At 38.2% G+C, this 13,871-nt stretch overlaps 1 protein-coding gene across 2 annotated transcripts in view; it reads right to left on the minus strand.

The window, feature by feature from the left end:
* The window catches only part of ST6GAL2 (ST6 beta-galactoside alpha-2,6-sialyltransferase 2), a 106,091-nt gene that overhangs the window by 74,752 nt on the left and 17,468 nt on the right, over nucleotides 1-13,871 (minus strand). Inside the window, exon 2 of one of the 2 annotated variants that reach the window (XM_042457940.1) lies at nucleotides 3,125-3,292. The exons of the other annotated variant lie outside the window; for it this stretch is intronic. The gene's annotated coding sequence lies outside the window, so the exon portion shown is untranslated. The remainder of the gene's footprint in view (nucleotides 1-3,124; nucleotides 3,293-13,871) is intronic. 2 annotated transcript variants of the gene reach the window in all.

A 13,871-nucleotide genomic window follows, 5' to 3' on the forward strand; every position in this document is an offset into this window, starting at 1 on the left:
ACACTGACCAGATTATTCTTGGCTGCCCCTGGAATATTCTGGACCTGAAACTACCACAAATTCCCTCCATTTTCTGTGCATTTCAGAATGACGCCGAGCAGATATCCTGCTGTGCCAGCCACCACTACTGGCATGAATCATTCTCTCTGAGGTCAGAGATGAGGTGCCCAGCATTGATCACATGGCTGAGCACTTTGTTGTGATCTCAGTAGGAACAATCTGCACCGGTGGTGGCAGCCAGCACAGCAGGATGCTGTGTAAATAGCCACCTGGGATTGCTCCAGAATGCCGAGTGAGAACATCCAGAGCAAATTGTGAGTTTTTAAAATGCAGATTAATGAAAGGATGGCCCAGATTTGCTGTACTACTGCCCTTCCCATGTGTAGACAGTCCACAGTTGAATTAGGCCTTTGGCCCTGCCTTGTGTGGACAGGGTGATTCAAGCGCAAGGGGAAATTGATGCAAATGGCCCATCTAGACATGTCTATAGTTGTAACTCAAACTTTAAAGTGGGATGAATGGGGAAGAGATATATTGGGTGGCATACCATTAAGCAGGAATGGAAAATGGAGCTGATGGACCAAGCCAGAACCTTCCCTCCTCCCACTACACATTCAACATTTACAGCTGATCTAAGTGAATGATCTCCAATACCAACTAAGATGAAGTAAGTTCATCTTTTCCACAAAAACAAACAGACAAAACAAAAACTATGGAAAAAGTACAATTCTTAAACAACCCATCCCTTTGCCACAACCACTGCCTACTCTGTATTTTTGCAGTGACCAGAGCTTCTAACATTGGAATAGTCTGTTCTTTCAGTTCCTTCTCTTATTGATTCCTCCCTAAAGTTTTATACCTTATTCCTCTAGTGAATCTTCATATTAACTAAGTATACAATATTAAAGAAAAATATTACAGGGAATAGATGCTTACTACTATAAACTTAGTTACTTACATCCTCAATCAACCCTTATGGAGTTGATGTTGCTATAATATCTGCATAGGTCTCCAAAGCATTTTCCTGGCATTATAAACATGTCATAATTCCACTATCTCCAAAATGTCATTATATGCAGGCACTGCACACATGACTGGGGATTTTGAATTCTGATTTAAATTTGTACTGAAATTTAAGATTCTTTCATTGGAGCTCCATTTATAAGAAAGCTTGACAAAATGAAAGATGAAGATCAATTTAACTGTTTAGCAATGCTTAAACATTATCAAAATCCATCGTTCCTAGTTTTTAGCACTATTTTCATTTGTATAACTTAATAAAACAAAACTAACACAAAACAAGGTTAAGTTACTGATGACAAGCCAGTGAACACTAACTGCTATATGTTTTATTTGGCTAACTCTAGGAAAATAAAGTAAGTATTAATGCTTACATTTTCTCTTTTCTGGCACAGGTTCATGCATGGCTGAGCAATTTACTACTTAAGCCAACACTTGATCAAGAGAGCTTTCTTCTACAAGTTATGCAGTTTTACCTGTAACCTAATGCTAGCCATGAAGATTAGCCATGGTTCTTACAGTACCTGGTTACAAAATTTCTCAGCTAGGCACTATGCCTACAAATCATTATCACACAAAGAGTGTAATGAAGAGGCCCACCTATTTTCTCATAACGGTTTTAGTTAAGAGTTATTCCACCAGAATATATCACTTTGATCATCTTTAAGCCTATGTAAAAAGAAAAAAAGAAAGCCATTTTCTTATGGGAGCTTTTAATTCCATTAGGCACATGGTTCTATGAGGTTATTCATTATGTACATAATTATAGGAGATGGAAGAAAGTGTGTTAAATAAAGACTTTGCAGCTGAAAGCAAAAGGATTATATCAGAATGGAGGCGAATAACATGCAAAGTAATTACTTTCATTTCAAATCTATAGTTTCAGACTATTTTGGCTGGTCATTTTATTTCTGTATCTCATAGCCAGTCTTCATGTATATTTTAGCATTAACCACAATTTTATATTTTCTCACTATGTCAACTACAATTCAGCAGGCACAATTAACACTTGTTACTTCATCTTTCCAACAAATCTGAGAAGGTAAATTAAGCAGAATTACATCAACATGCAAAGCTCAGCCTATGAGCTTCACCATGGCTGAAAGGCTTTTGAAGACTGGTCCATGAATCCTCCTGCTGCTAATTTTATACAGCACTTCAAAACTGAAAGGGTTTTCAACACCTTGTGTTGGACCTACCAGCAAATCTGTGAACTGCATAATCATTATTCTAAACTTATAGTTGCACAAGGATGATGCTGACAATGTACAGAATTGCCTAATTCTAGGAGGCATAATTTAGACAAGATGGCTCACAGTACCTTCTTCAGCTATGCTGCAAAGATACATATACTATCACTCTACTGTCCTGTCAGGACTGTATATCAGTCAGTCAGTCAGTCTCACCCTTCTATCACTATCTTTATTTATACTCCCCCTGTCAGCAGATGCCAGGACTGAGCAACAGGGCAGTTGTTGGAAGGCAGACAGGAACCAGAGCTGAAGTAGACAAAAGAGTTAGGATGATCACTATTGCTCAAGAAAGTCCTACCCCAGTCAGGAGCTGTTTACAGCTCTTTGTGTCTGGAAAGCACCACAGCTAGTCCTAGGGTACACCAACACTATAGAAACAGTGCTGTTTGACACCACTTTAAGTGCTGTAGTTCCATCCTGTGGACTCCTGGGAGTTGTAGTTTTTACAAGGTCTTTAGCCTTCTTGGCTGAATAGTGCTTGAGCGTCACAAAACTACTTATCCTGGGATTCTGTAGGGTGAAGCTATGGCAGTGAAAGTGGTGTCAAATGACATTCAAACTACAGTGTAGATGCGCCCCAAATATATGACATGGGTAAACTTGAGAACACTTCACTGCCTTTATAGAATCGTCATCAAAAACCTGTACTTAGCAAAGAGACAGATTTATTGAAGTGAACTACACACTTAGGGAAGAAAAATGTGGGATCTGCTGTTACCTACTGCATGACTGAGAGAGAGGGAAAATGTGTAGGAGGAACTGAAATGAAGCCTGGAAGTATGAGTCTATAGGTGAGGTAGCAACTGAGCAAACAAAATACAGAGAAAACATTACCGAATGTACATACTTACATTGCATGCTAGAGCAAACAGTCTCTTTTGCAAGCGGGGTTGCAAATTTCTCCTCTGGATGTTCCAAACATAATTTCTAGTGGTTCAACACATAAGAAAATGGCACGAAGCAGTGAAGTTCCTGGTTCCATCCCTGATGGTTTCTGACAGAATTCCATAGTCAAGCTCCTACGACAGAAAAAGCTCCTATCACAGGCAGCCAACTGTGGTGCAATATCCTGACAACCTCTGAATGTGGTTAAGTGATCAGAGGAAGGAAGCCAAGTTCAGTTGTTAAGCTTGGCTGACAGTACTAATGAATATATTGTATTCTTAATCTCATTTTTATTTTATGTGTTTTCAGGGCTAAAAACATTTATTGCAGAGACTGAAGGGAAATGCATTTTTCCTGGGTTCAACTTCTGTATATCCAGTTGGTGACAAGGGCTTAAGCAACCCTTAGCAGAAGCAGAAATTAACAACCTACATTGTTTTGCAGAAATTAACAAGCTACACTGCCATTTGCCATGCTTTGAAAAGCTTTATTTCTAAATTTCTGCATATGAAGCTGTTACTAAGCAGAACAAGAATCCTCTCCCAACACCTTCTGGTTAGTGGAAATTCTATCTTCTTTTAAGTATGTGTGGAAAATATTACCAGGAATAGAACAGACATAGTTAATATGCTCAGTAAAAGAGGAAGTTTTAAGGTGCTTCCAGTACTACTTCCTAGAAAATCCATCTGGCTTCTAGTGTTTGTTAGAACTTTTGCACTTCTGATGGATGTAAATGTTAACCACAGTTTAGAAAACAGAGTTTTCTGGGGAAATTGACATTCCAAAATTATTTTCTTGAGGTGAAAGATATTACAAAGGACTGGAGCCCAATAACAGTCCCCAACATGTAAATGTTACACCAGAGCCTGGAAGTACATAGTTACCTGTAATCATTTCATGTATGCAACAGAAAAATATAATTGTATTATTTTAGCTCAACAAACAATGTATTATGACAACTTGTTCAATTGTATTTCAACTTCTTTGTTATCAGGTGTTCAGCTTGATCATCTTTTAACCTTGCTGCCCCATGTAGCATGCTGGGAGAAAGGGAAAATATTAAATACATACATAAATAAATGTTTCTCCCTTTACAGAGTAATTGTAACCTTTGTGTTGGTTTTATAGTTAAGGAGTTGTGGCCTCACTTTAGGGTGAGGAAGAAATATCACATCATTTAAGTATAGGTTTATGCTCTACCTCAGGATCTGCTATGGGCTTTGAGGTTATGGTGAGATAGATGGGAGGGTGCTTTGTATCACATACATTTGGTGGGTAGTTTTCAGATGTTTTTAAAAAAACTTCTACCCATAACTGTTCTCGTTTCTTTTGAGAAAGTGTTTTCACTACATTAATAATGGCCTGAACACAGTTCTGCATAACTGTCCAATATCAGTAGCAGTTTTCAAAAACTTTAAGTGCAGCAGGAATTAACTCCAAAGGGGTTGAGACTGGAAGACTCTAACTAGTTATTTGTAAAAGTAACCCTCAACATTGAGTTACATTATGCATTTAAACTCTTAAGAATTGGGATCATCCCTGTGCTTTGAAGAGAACTGGTAACTGTATACTTATTACTCTTATACACTGGTAACTGTATACTTATTACTCTCACATACACCTATTTAAAGACAATGTTTACATTTAAAAGGTGACAATGTCAGCTTTTTGCACTCAAGTTCACTATGCTGCGCTAAATTCCAGGATATGATCCAAAACACACTGCAGAAAAAATCCAGTTTGAGACTGCTTTAACTGCCCTGGCTCAGTCCTAGGGAATTTTGAGAATTGTCATTTATTGTGGCACCAGTCCTCTGACAGAGAAGCATAAATGTCTCACAAAACTATAGTTCCCAGAATTCCCTAGCATTCAGCCAGGGCAGTGAAAGTGGTCTCAAATTGGATTATTTGTGTGGTGTGTTTTGAACCATTGTCATATTAATATTCAACACCTTTTATTTTAAATTCTTAGGGGAAAATACAGTTCTTTTCCTGCTGATATTAGTTATGAAGAGCTATGCTCTCACTACCTTAATAAAAATAAACTGTTACCAAATGTTTTTCAATCATCTTTTTCATTAGATAAAATATATTTTAGCCAGATACAGTACTTAAGCACTGACTTGAGAATTTGATCCTAAGAAAAGGTACTTGACAACTGATGAAACTTACTTTCAAGTTAACATTTTTATTACTGGTGGAAAAAATTACAATTATTGAACTGGAAATTGAGGGAACACTGATATAAAAATTGCTGGGTTGGGTCCAAATTTAGGAATGTGCAAAAAGGGTGGTGGAAGTAGACTTTGCTGCTTCTGCCTCTACACTGTAAGCCCCTCTAGCTGGATCCAAACGTAGTGCTATTTGTAACTGAAATCAATGGAACTTCATTCACTCATAAGCAAGCCCTATCTATAGACATTATTGTATGCAAAATCTGTGCCAGGATAGAGACGGGTTGTAACTGTCAGCGAGGGGCAGTAGGCACCCTGTATCCAACCCAGGTTTCTGCAGCAGCTTTTCAAGAACAGGAAAATCCTATCTTGAAAAGATGCTGGAGAAGCCTGAGTTGGATATGGGCTGCCTACTACTGCCTGGGCTCTGGGCAGTGCGATAAGATCCATAGCTGAGCGTTACAACCCACACCTACACCAGCATGGATTTTGCATGCGGTAATCTCCTATTTAATTTCAGAAAGTCTGATCTCAATCCAAACCAAAGAATACTACCAATATTACTTTTAAAAGAACATTCCTACAGAATCATAATAAATAATAATAAAACGTTTATTTGTTTCCCACCTTTGTATTATAATAGCAATCAAAGCAGCTTACAGATTAACATTGGAGGGGGCTTTATGGCCTATTCCTGCTTCCTAGTGTAGAACTGACAATAAATTGAAAAATAAACCCTCTCTTGGTTTGTGTTCACAAACTGCTGAACACTGAAGTATAAGGCTCAAACTTTAAAAATTGATAATATCAATTCATAATGAACCAACGGGATAACATGGTGTAGTTATTACCGTGACAGCGAGCATGGTGTAGTGGTCTGAGTGGTGAACTACAACTTTGGAGACCAGAGTTCAAATCCCAGTTTGGCCATGGAAACCCCCTGGGTGACTTTGGACAAGTCACACTTTTTCATCCTCAGAGAATGAAAATGGCAAACCCCATCTAAAGAAACATGCCAAGAAAACCCCATGATAGGGTTGTTTTAGGGTCGCCATAGGTCAGAAATAATTTGAAGACACACAACAATAAACAACAAGTCATTAAAGTGCTGGACTACGAACAGTAAGAGCAGAGTTTAAGTCTGAATCTGCCATGAAGGTCACTAAATTATGTTGCCCCAACCCCAATCACTCACCTTGTACCTCAGAGGGTTTTTGTGAGGATAAAATGGGAGAGAAAGGCTATGCATGCTGCCTTCAGCTCCTTGGAAGAAATATAGGATATAAGTAAGCAAAAAATAAATGTTCCTCCATATTATGAATTGTCTGTGACAAGTACCTTTAATTAAAGAATCACAGTATACAGCAGAATTGTGTTATAAACAAACAGAAAAAAAGTTGAGAGTATAGAATATAAATATTGGCTAAGCAAATCCTGGCAACTTGTCGGAAGACTTTGTTAAGTTTATTGCAAGAAACAGATGTGCATGTCAAACCATTAAATGTTCATTCCTGAGTTCGTACTCTGAAATTTCTGAAATAAGGAGTGATGGATAACCATTAAAAAGATAGGGCACAGGAAATACACCAGCCTGCAGGTACAATAAATGTCACTGTTCCTATTCAGATATGGAACCACATGAAATATAATGACATATTTGCAAAGCATTTAAAACCAAACATGCCTAAGGGTATAGTTTAGAGGAGATATCATTTTTCATTTCCATGCAATGACAGCTGCCTTTCTGGAAGTTCCAGGGACCAATTTTGCAAATGTTCCCATTTTTTGCCACTTACATAGTTAGAATAGGAATACTGTATTAATCTGTTAGGTTCAGTTTCCAGCATGGACAATACAGTTCTGCTGAGGCAGATGTTTTTGGTCTATCTCAGTCTAAGTGTTTCAGGCCTCTTTTGTCTCATTCTATGTACAGTACTTTAATTTCCATCAGGGAAGAGATGTAAGGCAGAGCACTAACATTTACACATAAGCACAGAAAAAACAAATCAAAACTCCCAAGTATCAATAAATAAGTATGTATTGATAAACATATATAAATAAACCATATTAATGTGATTTAATGATGAACACAGCATTTGGATAAGGTTGTATGACTATGTCAGGTTTTACAAACATTTTGTTGCAGAAGGGAAAGATAAAGCAATAGCAAGTACTTAAGCACTTAAGCACTTCCTAAGTGGTTTACAAAGTGTAAGCTAATTGCCCCCAACAATCTGGGTACTCATTTTAGCAAACTCCGAAGGATGCAAGCCTGAGTCGAGCTTGAGCCCCTTGACTGGGATTGAACTCACAATCTTATGGTTTGTGAGTGAGTGGCTGCAGTATAGACATTTAACCACTGCATCACCAGGGCTCCTATATATTGCTTTCATTGAAAACTCTATAACTATACTTGTTTTCTACAGTTGCTCTACATTTCTTTCAGCCTTAGTCAACATTCATTGGTGGCGCAGTGGTTAAATGCCTGTACTGCAGCCATTCACTCAAAACCACAAGGTTGCGAGTTCAAGACCAGCAAAAGGGCCCAAGCTCGACTCAGGTTTGCATCCTTCCGAGGTCGCTAAAATGAGTACCCAGACTGTTGGGGGCAAATTAGCTTACTTGCTAATTAAGCTTACTTGCTGTTCACCGCTATGATCTTTGGAATAGCGGTATATAAATTAAACAAATTATTATTATTAAAACAATTAGAACTAGTTTATCAGAATACTTGATCTGTAACCTGTCAGTTCTGTACAATGGCTTTCCTCTAGTTTTAGATTCTTCTGAGGAATTTATACTCCTAAAATACAACCTAAAATCTAGAAAACTGTGCTTACTTAATGTTATGCTTATTTATATATGCCCAGTATAGGATTTCCAACCAAAATCACAGCACAGACGTCTATAAACCACACTTTGGTGATCTGTTTCTGTCACAGCCATTTTGACAGGAAGATCTTGAAAAGGATAATCCATGAGGCCTCTAGGCTCCTTTGAAAACCTCATTATTGATTAGGTGTATAATGCTGATTAGGTATATAATGCTGCACTATTCTGAGGATGGACTTCTTCCCACAAAATTGTTTTGATGAAGTGGGTGATCCATGCCAGGAACTAGTCTTAATCATTTTCATCCCGATTAATTCTGAGCTAGGGAGGCTGACCAGTTCTCTCCAATTCATATTAACAAAATTGTCTGACATACAGAAGATTCCTGGATTAATCTCTGGCAATTCTAGTTATGTCTAAGACCCTGAATGAAACCCTGGGCAACCACAGCCACTCAGTGTATCTCTCAGGAATGGACAACTTAGTGCTCTTCACATATTTTGGACTGTAACGTCCATATTCTCTGATCACTCCACAAGCATGCTGGGGTTCAGCAGAGGTGAAATCCAAAACATCTGGAGAGCACCAAGTTGTCTGTTGCTGGTATAAATGCATATTCCAAGGTAAATGAGCCAATGGTCTGACTCGATAAAAGACAGATTCCTAAATTCCTGCAAAGTCTTCACATTTGGAAGATTTTACATCTGATCCTTGGTGCAAAGACATTTGAGTACTATTTGTGAGATGGATGGGGAGGTATCAGACGTTACATGTGCAAAAGCAACAACTTTAAAAAGTTACTTTTGGACTACAACTTCCATGGCCAATGTCCATACTAGCTGTAAATTCTGGGAGTTGTAATCCCAAAGTAATATTTTCAACTGCTCTCAAAAGCATACTTTCCTTCTGCAAATACATCACATATTCCAGGGCTAAACGATGTCATCAAAATAGTTTCCAGAGTTAATAAGCTTTACTAAGCTCTTGCTTCAAATTATACTGTAAGAACAGGGTTCCAGGAAGCAACCACTGCTGTTGTTAAGACTTAACCCAATCAGTCATGAAGTGTTATTTCATTTGTTTGTGTTTCAAAGGTATTTGAAATGCCTCACTTGCTTTCCACACACTGTGTTATTTTCTTCCTCTTGTCTCTCAGTCAGAGATAAAAAAAAAACCTGAACAAGTCTTTTGATTTGAAAAGTATTGCATTTCAAAGAGAACAGGGCAGGAGAAGCTATGATTACAAGGTCTGTTTGGCAGGCAAGAATCAGAAATTGATTATCAGTGTGTGCCTTGAAGGCACTTGCGTGCATTGGTGACAGATCTACAACTGTCGATCACCAAGGGGTTATTTTATAAGATAAAGCATGTACGTTCTACATACTGACCAGGAGTGGACCATGTATTTAGTACAGTCTGATCTTTTGTTTTGCTTTTGATCAGTGGAAAGGAGAAAACTTACCTAAAATCAGGTAAGTATGATAGTTTCCCCAAGTTTACATAACTGAAATTTCAAGAACAGAATCAGCATGCTTAGGTGCTGTTACATCTATGTTTAGCATTTCATAGACTTATAGAATCTTAAAATTGGAAGGGATGACAAGGGCTATCCATTCCAACCCCCTGCCATGCAGGAATATGCAACTAAAGCATTCTTGAAAAATGTCCATCCACCCTCTGTTCAAAGATTTCCAAAAATGAAGTGTCTACCAGCCTGTGATGTAATCTATTCCATAGTTGAACAGCTCTTACAATAAAAAGCTTCTTAATGTTTTAGGATGGAATCTTCGTAATTTGTTGTTAAGGAAAAACGTATTTACTTACTGCTGTTTTAGTAGGGCATACTACAAGTGACATTATAGAAACTGATTAGAACTATATCATCTAACAGAATCTTCAACCCCTGTTAAGTTGCATTTCTTATCCCACATCATAGAGGTTTTGGTGTAGAGAACCCACACTTCTATTACTTGCAATGATGAGGGAAGCTGGAGAGAATCAGGGATACTTCCCTTATTTGAAAGAACAGAGAATATCAGGTTTTCTTCCCCCTGAGAAATACTGTACTCCAGAATATGTGTATCAAGTGGATCCTTGGTATTCAGTGGGGGTTGGTTCCAGGATCCCTTTGTGGGTACCAAAATCGATGGATGCTCAAGTCTCATTAAATACAATGGTGTAGTAAAATGGTGTCTCTTACGTAAAATGGTAAAATCAAAGTTTGCTTTTTGGAATTTATTTTTAAAAATATTTTCCAACTGTGCGGATGGTTGAAACCGTGAATAAAAAATTGTGGATATAGAGGGCTGACTGCATTTACATATTTCAAGACACCATATTTTGTGCAATATATATATATATATATATATATATATATATATATATATATTAAAAAAGAAACATCCCTTTTTGCACAAATGACATTTTCACAAAAGTCCAGAAACAGGGGGTAAATATCTCACAGTACTTGATGATTTTTGGATAGGGGTCTCAATGTACTGAGATGCCTTTCCTTATTCAGAATGACAAAAAATGTGAATATTCTTAAAACCCTTTGAGGTGTTACAAACCGCCGCTTTGCGTCGGTCTCCCGGCGCTGCTGTTTGCTCCGTAAGGGAGCCGCCGCAGCCAAACCGCACGGCTCCCTTACGGAGCAAAAAAGAAGCTCCAAAATGGAGCTTCTTCTGGCGTCGCGCTCATGATGCCGCAAGGCGCCAATGGCGCACTCGCGACGTCATAAGCACCACGTGACGTGCGGACGCACAGCGTCCGTTACGTCAAGATGGCGGCGGCTGTGTAGAACGGCCGTCGCCATTTGTTACAGACAGAGTCCGTAACAGGAAGAGGGGCGTCTGGAAGAGACACCCCTTTTTAAAACTGGGACGTCCTGAGGACGTCCCAAGTGGCGGTTTGTAACCCGCCATTGAAAACTTATGTACATGCCTTGTTTTTAATTTGTACCTCAGAAAAATGCCAAAGGAGAGAGACTTTCATTTTTCATGCTGCATAAGCCCCAATGAATGCATTATATTTTCTCCTTGATAAGCATCTGGACCACTGATTCAACTTTGAAACAGTACTACTTTGGTGAGAAGCTTTGTCTACAGTATCAAAGCTGTGAATATGTTCCTCATATCCCTTTTGCTTGATACCTCTTTTGCCATTCTCTACCTATATCATGTGTTTTATTATGAAGAGTCCCTCTAATTCTGTATCAGTAGTTTTCAAAATTATGCAGAACTGGACTCTGTGGAAGCTTATTTGGGATTCTTTGATCATCATCTGGAGTTGACAATCTTCACTGGAAAATAGCCGGTCCATAATGAACTTCTCTTATGAGGTCGTCACTGTAATACAAAGTACATTATCTGAACCACAAGATTCCATTATGAACTGAAACATTCCACAGTTTTGAAAATGAAATGAAAATTGCAGCATTATGTGGCCAAGTGGAACAGGATTCTGGGTGTTCTAGTAAAAATAAAAAAGTAATTTTTCAAAGCTTGGATCTTTTTATGGGAAACAGACCTTGTGTGTTGTGCTGGACTTTTAATTGTTGTTGTTTAATGGTTTATTTTGTTTTACCTGATTAAGAAAAAATTGGAAAAAAGGCAGGATGATGATGATATTGATGATGATGATGATAATTCTAGAACACTCCCAAGAAATTGCAGAACTAGGCAGGGGGCTGGAGCAGATTGGTGGAAAGAAGTTGCCCAAGTCTCCTCCAGCCAAAACCAGGTTGGAACCTCACTGACTGCATGACCCGCTTCCAAAGCAGGCAACGGCCACAGGACCCAACCCATGCTGCTAGGAGCCGGATTATCCAGGCTTCAGATAAATTCCCATGGGAAGAATTCCTTGAACAGAAAGAGTTCAAAAAGATATTCCTGTGTGTTCTCCAAGTTCTTGTTGGAAGGGTCTTCTCAGTGGTGGCAACTCAGTTATGGAATAATCTCCCGTTGAAGCTCTCTAGGCATGTATTCCCTTGTAATGTTGGTGCAAGATGAAACAATTTATTTTCTAAATTCTACAAGACAGTTTTATTGCCATTGCCAGCTTTGCCCTGTTGTCACTGCAGTTTTATGTTTAAATCCAATTTCTAGTTTCAGCTATAGAAGACCCACAGAATAAATGGACGCAATGTAGGTGTTGGCTTACTTACTAAATTCCATTGTTCAAATGGGTCTACTTTAGCTGGAATTATTAATTGTATTTAAGCTTAAGGTTCTGTAAATTTGTTCTTATTTGTACCTTATTACTGCTTTACGGTTACTTTATATTGAATAAATCACATTCTTTCTATTGTGTAGTATTTATTTGCCTAAAATAAATAACAAACTAGTTTTCATTACACAGTTAATACATCGTTAAACATGTTTCTAGAAACCCAGCACACAGCCAGAATAAATTTCACATAATGTCAACTTTCTGATGTAACTTAGGGCAGCATTTTTAATTTTTAAAATTTTTTTTGCTTACTGAAACTGACATATACTGGACTGGGCATATTAAAGTTAAAGAGTTTTTTAAAAATGAGATGTTCTTTAGCCCTTGGATATTTTCCTAATTATCTCTGGCTCTCTGTAATTTTAAAATGGCTTGGCTCAGAAAATTAAAACTTGGTTTAATGTTTTCTTGGCAAAGCCTAGTCCTTCTGACTAATTTGAGGGTGCTTTGTTATAGAAGCTGAATTATACACACAGTATTAGCATTACCTCATTGCCAACTCCACTTGCTGGCATTTGCAGACATTGGAAAAACCAGTATCAGTACTGTAAAAGTTGCCTGCACTCAGTTCCTGAAGTTGGTAGGATTACACTTCTCATGCCATTTAGACTGAACTCTTTTGGCTTCCTTCTCTCTGCTAATATTTTATTAGCATATGAATGTAAAAAAAAGCAGGGGGGGGTGGAGAGGGAAGTCAGTCACCATGAGATCCTTTGCCCCTGTATGAGAGTTAACAGACCAGTGCTTTCTTTTGTTTTCATTGTCTTGCACAAAAAAATGTATTTTGTGCAAAAAGCTGTTCCGTGCGTTCAAGTCATTTCTCACTTATGGCAACTCTGTCACAGGGTTTGCTTGGCAAGATGTGTTCAGAAAGAGGTTTGCCTCTACCTTCCTCTGGGACTGAGAGAATGTGATTTGCCCAAGGTCACGCAGTGGGCTTCCATGGCTGAGCGAAGATTCAAACCCTAGTCTCCCAGTGTCCTAGTCCAACACTCAAAACCACTCTACCAAACTGCCTCTACTTTGTATAAAATAACTCTGTGGCTGAGAACCTGCATCAAAGACTATAAAATGTAATTTTATTATGACAAGAGTTACAATGACATGGCATGCAACCAGCTAGTGAATTGCAACAAAGTGCAATGGAGCACTGGACAAGATCAACCACTGGTCAATGGGGGCTCCCATAGCGTAATGTTGTACACCAGGACACAATGTGCAGCAACCACATTGCTGGCCTAGATTGTGCAGTGGCCCCAATGCCATAGCTATGTCTCTCTTCTCCTGAGAATACAAATGCTGCACAATGGTGCTATTCACCTTTATGAGATAATAAGTCAATTTATGATGACATAACTACCTAACATGATGCCAGCTTGTTTTTTGTCATGAAATTGGCACAAACAGTTCCACAATATTTTAATGAATAATAATAATAATAATAATAATAATAATAATAATAATAATAATAATAATA

This window comes from Sceloporus undulatus, chromosome 3, assembly GCF_019175285.1.
Source record: "Sceloporus undulatus isolate JIND9_A2432 ecotype Alabama chromosome 3, SceUnd_v1.1, whole genome shotgun sequence".
Taxonomy (NCBI): domain Eukaryota; kingdom Metazoa; phylum Chordata; class Lepidosauria; order Squamata; family Phrynosomatidae; genus Sceloporus; species Sceloporus undulatus.